We start from the raw sequence: 7443 nt of genomic DNA, 5'->3' as shown, positions 1-7443 counted from the left end.
TGTGCCCTGTCCCTGACACCCCTGGAGGGGGGACGCTTACATATCACATTCTTCCTACCTATAAAGACACTCATGCCCAAGAATAAAGTCCCAGAAATGGGTCCAGCGGTCCAGCAGGTGCAGCCTGCCCCCTAGTGGCTGGATATTGTGAGTCCCTTCCCATGTCAAGCTGAGTGTAGCTCTTCTCTACCAGCTCCTTGGGCTAGCTCATGGCCAGAGAGGGTCCAGTCTTGGCTCTCTGTTCCATCCAGCTACTGTGATTGACATGAGTCTTTAGCTTTCCTCAGAGCGTTAACAGAAGAGTCCTTGGGAATGCGAGGGCCTGGAGAGGACAGAGAACAGGATCCAGAGTGATGTGTTCTGTTGGCATCCAGTCTCAGGATGACATCTACCAGAGTGGATGGTGGCCAATGGCAAAGAAGAAAAGGGCAACCAGGCTGGTGGGCACAGCGGCTGGGGGCAGATTTGGTATGAAGCCGTTCAGGAAGTGTTTGGAAAACTGGGGTTATCCCAGGCATATCTAGATAGCAGAGGAGGGCACACTACCTCCAAAATCCCAGATCTTCTCTACCAGAGAACGGCTTCCTGAAAACCATGAGTCTGGAGAAGATGTAGCCCTACCCTGAACTCTATTATGAGGGAAAAGCTCCTGAGCGAAGTGAACAGCCTCCATGTGCCCTCAGTCCGGCAGGGGCTTTGAGTCCTAAAAGATAGAGAAAGCCCAAACTGATTTCACAACTGGAACCCCTTGAGGTGGGACCGCATACGCTACGCCCCCACCACACACAAACACTGGGTTGTCCCATGCTACTGATGAAAAGTAGCCATGCATGTACAGCCTCATGTGTGTAGTTTGGGCTATCTGTGTGTATGTGTGGTACTAGCTGGGAAGGCTGCTGCCTTCTCCAGTCATTCACGATGGGCTTCGACGACAGGAGGCTGCCTGTGGTAACACTGCCTGCTGGCATCATTCCCGAGGGGGGGCCCCGGCCAGGCCAGTCTGGTAACAAGCAGGCACTTTGGCACACGCAGTCACATGCTCAGCTGTACACAGGCTCATATACACATGCCAGGGCTCCAGGCACACGTGACGAGACTAACTGCCCAGCTGTTTTTTCTGTGTTGGCACTGCCAACATCTTCCCCAGCTGGGCCCTCGTGTGTCTGTGGGGAACAGAGCTCACAGCTCCTCCTGCTGCTGCCTTTGAATCCAGCCACCTGGGTCTCGGATTCAATTCGAGGGTGAGAGTGAGGGTGTCTTTACAGGGACTTCATTTCTGCCTTACAGTTTCCTTGGAGGCCTGTGTGGTAAGAGGTTGAGGCTGCCGGCTTCCCCTCACACATGTGTTCATGCCTCATTAATCACTCCAGCACACATGCTCACATACACACATACACACAGCACACGTGCCTGCCTCGCACACTGTCAACCGCCCTGAGTGCATTGCTAACCTTGGTTCTTAGGTGAGGCTCCCAAATCCAGCAAGCAGTCACTGTCAGCCCTGTTTGGCACAAATTCTCCTTTTCCTTGGGAGGCCCTCCCTGTAATCCATACCCGAGAGCCGGCTGGCTACCGTGGCTAGAGAGGCTGTGGGTAAGGACTTGAAGAGGTGACAGGTAAGCACTTCCCTGACTCTCATTCTTGTTTCTCTAAGCACGGATGTCCAGACAGTTGTCCGTGGTCCAGAAGCTTCTGGAAGCAATACAACACCGGAGAGAATTCATGTACTAGTCTGAGCTTTGAGATGAGTCCAAAGAAGTTAAGTTTATGGAAATTCTGGAGCCATTAAATTGTATTCACAAAATACAGAATTAAAATATTTTGGGGGGAATGAAATTCTTAACTAACTGGGTTTGGCTAGACCTTGGGAGTTCCCCAAACTCCTCTTTAAAAAAAACAAAAAAACAAAAAACACATGATTTCTCTGTGTAACCCTAGCTATCCTGGGACTCACTTTGTAGACCAGGTTGGCCTTGAACTCACAGACATCTGCCTGCCTCTGCCCCCAGAGTGCTGGTGTTAAAGGTGTGAGCCACCACCACCCAGCCCCCATATTCATTTTACTGTGTGCGTGTCTGTGAGTCCTTGGTGGGGCTGAGGGATTGACAGTCATCCAGCCGCCTATGTACACAGAGCTCCGTCTGGGCAGTGCGTGTCCCCAAGTGTGACAGTCTCCCTTGGCTGCAGGAAATGGACTCCCTTAGGGAAAGTCCAGCATGAGGGACCTCAAGCAGAGGGGGGTCTCTACCCGTTCAAGGGTTCACAGTCAGCATGTTGGGGAAACCCACCACCTGGTGGGTCTCAGAATGACTAGGTCCCTCAGCCAGTTCTAGAAATTGAGTCACAGGGCTGGGGGTGGGGGTGGGGCACTCCAGACCAGAGCTGGTTCCTTCGGATAAATCATTTATCACCAATATGATGCCTCTGTACCTTCTGATTTTCTTTGGGTATGCTTCTCACCCAACCCTCCTGCCGGCAACTGCACACTAGTTTAAATGAGAGAGAGAGAGAGAGAGAGAGAGAGAGAGAGAGAGAGAGAGAGAGAGAGAGAGAATGAGAGAGTGCCCTGCCTAGTTACTATAACCCCCTGTTAGAGTCTGCTCAGGGTCGTCTCTCTTTTGAAGCAGGGTGACCCCAACACACTGGAACAATAAAAACTCTTGCTTTTGCATCAACCACCGCCTCATTCGAGGAGTACTGATAGAGGTTCGACTCGAACCTCACAAGAGAGATGGAGGAGAGACAGAGAGACAGCGAGATTGAGAGACAGAGAAGCAGAGACAGTGAGAGAGACAGAGAGAGAGGAGAGTAGACCATTTTGGCTTAGTTCATGACATTTGGCACGTTAAAATAGTACAAATCATTATTCCAAATCTTAGAAATGAAAATAAATGAAAGCTAGATTGGTGGCGATGACCCAGGAGTTAAAAGCACTGGCTGCTCTTCCGGAAGACCCAGTTTCTATTCCCAGGGCCCATATAGCAGCTCACAACTGTCTATAAATCCAGTTGTAGGGGATCTGATAGCTTCTTCTGGTCTCCACTGGCACCAGGCATGCTCATGGTGCATGGACATACATACAGATGCTCACACATACACACAAAATCAAACACTAACTAGACGCAGGAGTCCATGCTTGGTGGGTGTGACACTGCACTGTGTGGTGGTCCCTGGCCTGCTGGACATTGTCATCATTTTACACATGCCAGACGAAGCTAGCAGGGACAGAGAAACCTCCGAATGCTTTTACCGGCCACCCCCTATTTTCTGCACTCTGATGCCTTAACCTCACGGGGTCTTCCTGACCCCGTAAACACTTCTACTTCCAAGCATGAGTCCTAGGTGGCACACAGCTCGCCTGTAAGGGCCTCTCCCATGTGTGCAGCACCCCCAGAGGCATCCTCTTTGTCAGTCTCCTTGAGCAGCCACCCCAATGCCAAATTGCTCCCACCTCCCCACGTTGGGGTGGCACCTCACAGTTTGAGTAGCCGGATATTGGAGAGCCTCCTTCAGGATGTTTGGCTATTCCCTGCTGTGTGGGAAGAGAGATTTGCAGAACATAAGGGTATGGGACCATCTGAAGCGTGTGCACTGACTGCCCTGTGACAGGACACCCCGAACCCTGGAAGCTTCTATCCAAACAGCTCCGAGCCCACTTCTAACACTGGCATGTCTCTGGATCTGTCTCTTGAGGGCAGGTCACATCATTGGCTAGCAGTGGCCCAAGGTCGGACACTGAGAGGCCTGAGAGGCACCCCAAGGAACCTCATCCTTCAATTCTGAACCTGAACTTCTGGCTTCATCAGACTGGATGGGATGAAAGGAAAACCGAACAAACCGGAATCCCACAGGGCACGCAATTGGCCTTGCTTTGTTCTCTTGTCTTATGGTGGGTCTTACAGGGGTAACTCTGCCCTTAGCCATTAGATGTGGGGGGAGTAGGCGCTTCTGAGACAGAGAGAAAATGGCCCCTGTTTTGGAATGAACCTAATGCAGCTGGGACTGTGAAAAGCCGTGTCACGGGTTTCTGTTTACATGTCCTGTATAAGCCAGAAGTGACCAATGGCAGTTTTTAAAGTATGTTTGCATGTGCGCTTGTGTGCTTGTGGGGTGTGTGCGTGTGTGTGTGCGTGTGCGTGTGTGTGTGTGTGTGTATGTGAGAGAGAGAGAGAGAGAGAGAGAGAGAGACAGAGACAGAGACAGAGACAGAGACTGACCGACAGACAGACAGACAGAGATGTTAAGGCTAGTAGTTGACACCAGGGTTCTTCCTCAATAGCGCTCCCTACTGGATTTTTTGAGTTGGAGTCTTTCGTTGAACCTTAAGCTTAGTATTGTTTGTTTCTTTTTTCAGGAAGGTGTTTCTCTGTGTAGCCCTGCTTCTTGGAACAAGCTCTGTAAACCAGGTTGGCCTTGAATTCACAGAGGCCTGTCTCTGCCTCTAGAGCACTGGGATTAAAGCTGTGTGGTACCACTGCCCGCCCAGCCTGAGTTCAGCATTTTGTTTAGATCAGCTGAAGTGTAAGCCCCAGGGAGCCTCCTGCCTCGAACTCTCCAGTCCCGGGATTACAGGTATTTACTACCACACCGGGCTTCTTTACAGGGTGCTGGGAGGGCAGGATCTGAACTCAGGCCCTCATTGTTGAACAGTCAGCCACCTGCCTCCTTTTCTGAGACAAGGTATCAAGTAGTCCTGGCTGGTCTGAAACTCAAAACATAGCCGGAAAGGATTCTTCAGGTTCTGCTTCTCCATGCCCAGTTTACCCAGCACTGGGGTGGAACCCAGGGCTTTGTGCATTCCAGGCAAGTCCCCAACCACGTGGGCTACATCCCCAGCAGGCAGTGGTGTTTCCTAGATGAGGATATGAACTTAGGGAGACTAAGTGGCTTCCTGGGTCACACGGTGAGTGCAGGGCCAAGATGTGACTCTCTCCCATCTTGCTGTGAGTCTTCTATGCCCAGGAAGCCACTCTAGCATCCTGCCTAAGTCCCTGCTGCTGTCGCCCACTGTGCCTAAGGTACAAAGGCTCCGGGAAGGGCTCAACTTGATTAGCCAGAAGAACAGAAGGAGCAGATGGGAATCTAGGAAATTATTTCAGGATAAACATAGAAACAAGAAGTTGTCTGCCCGCTTGCCATCCTGGCAGTTCTCAGGCAGAGGTTGGAGGCACATTCCAACCCCCGACCCCCACCACACACACATACACACACACACACACACACACACACACACACACACACACACACACACACACACACGGGGTTTCCCTTTATAGTCCTGGCTGTCCTTGAACTCAATCTGTAGACCAGGCTGGCTTCGAACTCAGAGATCCACCTGCTGCTGCCTCGCAAGTGCTGGGATTAAAGGTGTGCCACCACCTACCTGGCTAGCCTATTGTACACGGTGAGCTTCAGGGCAGCCAGGGCTATGCAGTGAGACCTTGTCTTAATGACAATACTATCAAAGCGTAATAAAACAGGTTTAGGAGCTGGCTTGGCGGTTAAGAGCGCGGGATGCTCTCTCCCAGAGGACCCTGGTTTTATATTCAGCGCCTGCGTGGAGGCTCACAACCACCTAGATTTTCAGACTCAGGGGCCTGATGCCCTCTTGTGACCTCTGTGGGTACTGCATGCATTTGGTTCACAGCCCTCTCATCATGAATGGAGGGGGACGAGTCCATCCTGGGCTGTGTAGCATATTGTCAGCTTCTGAGATGGACACTTTTTAATGTGGTGGATTAAAGGTGTAAACGTTAGAGTTTGGTAGATACTCATACGTGCTCACTGGGCCTCCGGGTCCTCAGCAAACCTCCCAGCTGGAGATGGTGTCTCTACTGTGGTTCCCAGGGACGCATGAAGAGTTAAGGAGAGATGCCCACAGATTAGACTCAGCCTCACAGGTACACTTATTTCTCTGCTTTGCACATACTTGACTGAAAGGGGCTACCGCCCTTCGTCTTGAACCTGCATCCCTGGAGTTTACAACTGCCCTGAGCTCGGCTTTGGGACTTCTCCACAAGCAGGAAAGAGCAGTTGCAGGCCAGGAGACCCGGAGGGGTAGCTAGGATGCCCCTTGAATGGGTCCACAATCAGGATTTACTTCCTCCGGCTCTGGCCAGTGGCTGCAACCTCACACAGGCCCACCGGGATTCTCACAGAGAGGTTCCTGTCCGTTAACATTTCCTTTCACCTCGTGAGCTGCCGAGAACACCAATTCCTTTCCGGTAGTGACACCCATTTTCCTCCGGGGCTTTCAGGTTTCTTTTCTCCCCTGTTTACACAAAGCTGCTTTCTTCAGTGGGGCCCGGAAAGGTTAAGATATTTCCCTCTGGTGCTGTGTATGGCTGAGACCAGAAGCCAAGAGGCCAGATGATGCTCGCACCTCCGTGAGGCCTCGAAGGAGCTGCAGGCTTTCTGCCAGGGAAGACTGGACCACCGCTGCTCGCTTGCTTGCCTTTTGAAAATTCCCATCCCCGAGGACCAGGGCTGCCTGTGGATCCAACGGCTTTATTGCCAAATTGATTATTTATGTAAGTGCTGCTCTACTTCTTTCTGGTGCTAAGCCAGTTTAAAAGTTCCAGAAGCATAAAGCACACATCCGCAACAGTCATTATCAGTGGGACGGAGAAGCAGCAAACCGGAAGGGTGAGCTCCATCTCGGGCCACGAAGGGGTGAGCTCCATTGCGGGCTGACTGCCCACCGAGGCTGAGGCTGCTCCTGGCTTGTGCGTTCCCGTGTTTACTGCAGACTCACCCCGTCCTGCTCCCGTGTGCTCACTTATTTTAAATTTTAATTTAGTTTTGGTTCACCAAATAGGGTCCCACCGGGTGACCCAGGCTGACCCACAACCTGTGATGATTCTGCTTCAGCCTCTTAAGTCCTGAAATTATAGGCTTGAACCTCTATATCTGACTTGTTTGTTTTCTTATTAGTCAGTGATCAAAGCGTGGGCCTCGTACACGTCAGGCAAGTGCTGTGCCAGTGAACTACACCCCTCCACCATTAAAGAAAATAGTTATAGGAAGATTACAAAAAAAATAATCAAGCCTTTTCTGGGAGCCCTTTAGCTAGATTTCCCAAATATTAATTTCGCATTTCCTCAGATTGTTCATTTCGACCACAGGAGAGTAAAGTGTACTTGAAAACACTTATGTCTGTTATGTAACCGGATGCAGAGATCGAGCCAGGAGATTAAAGTGACCCAGTTTTATGTAATCTGCCTCATTTCTCCGCCTCATCCTGTATTCAGAAGGGACAACCAGGACCCAATTTTAAGTTATTCCTCTTTGTCCTTTAGTTTCTTTTAGCCTGGGATGTTCCTCTATCTACTATCTCTGTACTGACAGCTTCAAGGCTCGCCGAGCCTATCCGTGTTCAGGATGACCCTCAAGCAGTGTGGCTTGGATTAGCTTTCCTCATGGTTAGCCTAAGGCTGTGTGCGC

The 7443-nt window shown here is 50.9% G+C and overlaps 1 long non-coding RNA gene across 1 annotated transcript; it reads left to right on the top strand.

Annotated features, from left to right (window-relative positions):
* Positions 1–1904: 1904 nt before the first annotated feature.
* On the top strand, positions 1905–6906 carry LOC134480247 (uncharacterized). The gene is made up of 2 exons (XR_010054516.1): positions 1905–3889; positions 4355–6906. It is a non-coding gene; the product is annotated as an uncharacterized LOC134480247 (long non-coding RNA).
* Positions 6907–7443: the final 537 nt, after the last annotated feature.

The sequence above is a fragment of the Rattus norvegicus genome, chromosome 8, assembly GCF_036323735.1.
Source record: "Rattus norvegicus strain BN/NHsdMcwi chromosome 8, GRCr8, whole genome shotgun sequence".
NCBI classification, from domain to species: Eukaryota; Metazoa; Chordata; class Mammalia; order Rodentia; family Muridae; genus Rattus; species Rattus norvegicus.
This window is presented reverse-complemented; position numbering and strand designations above follow the sequence as displayed.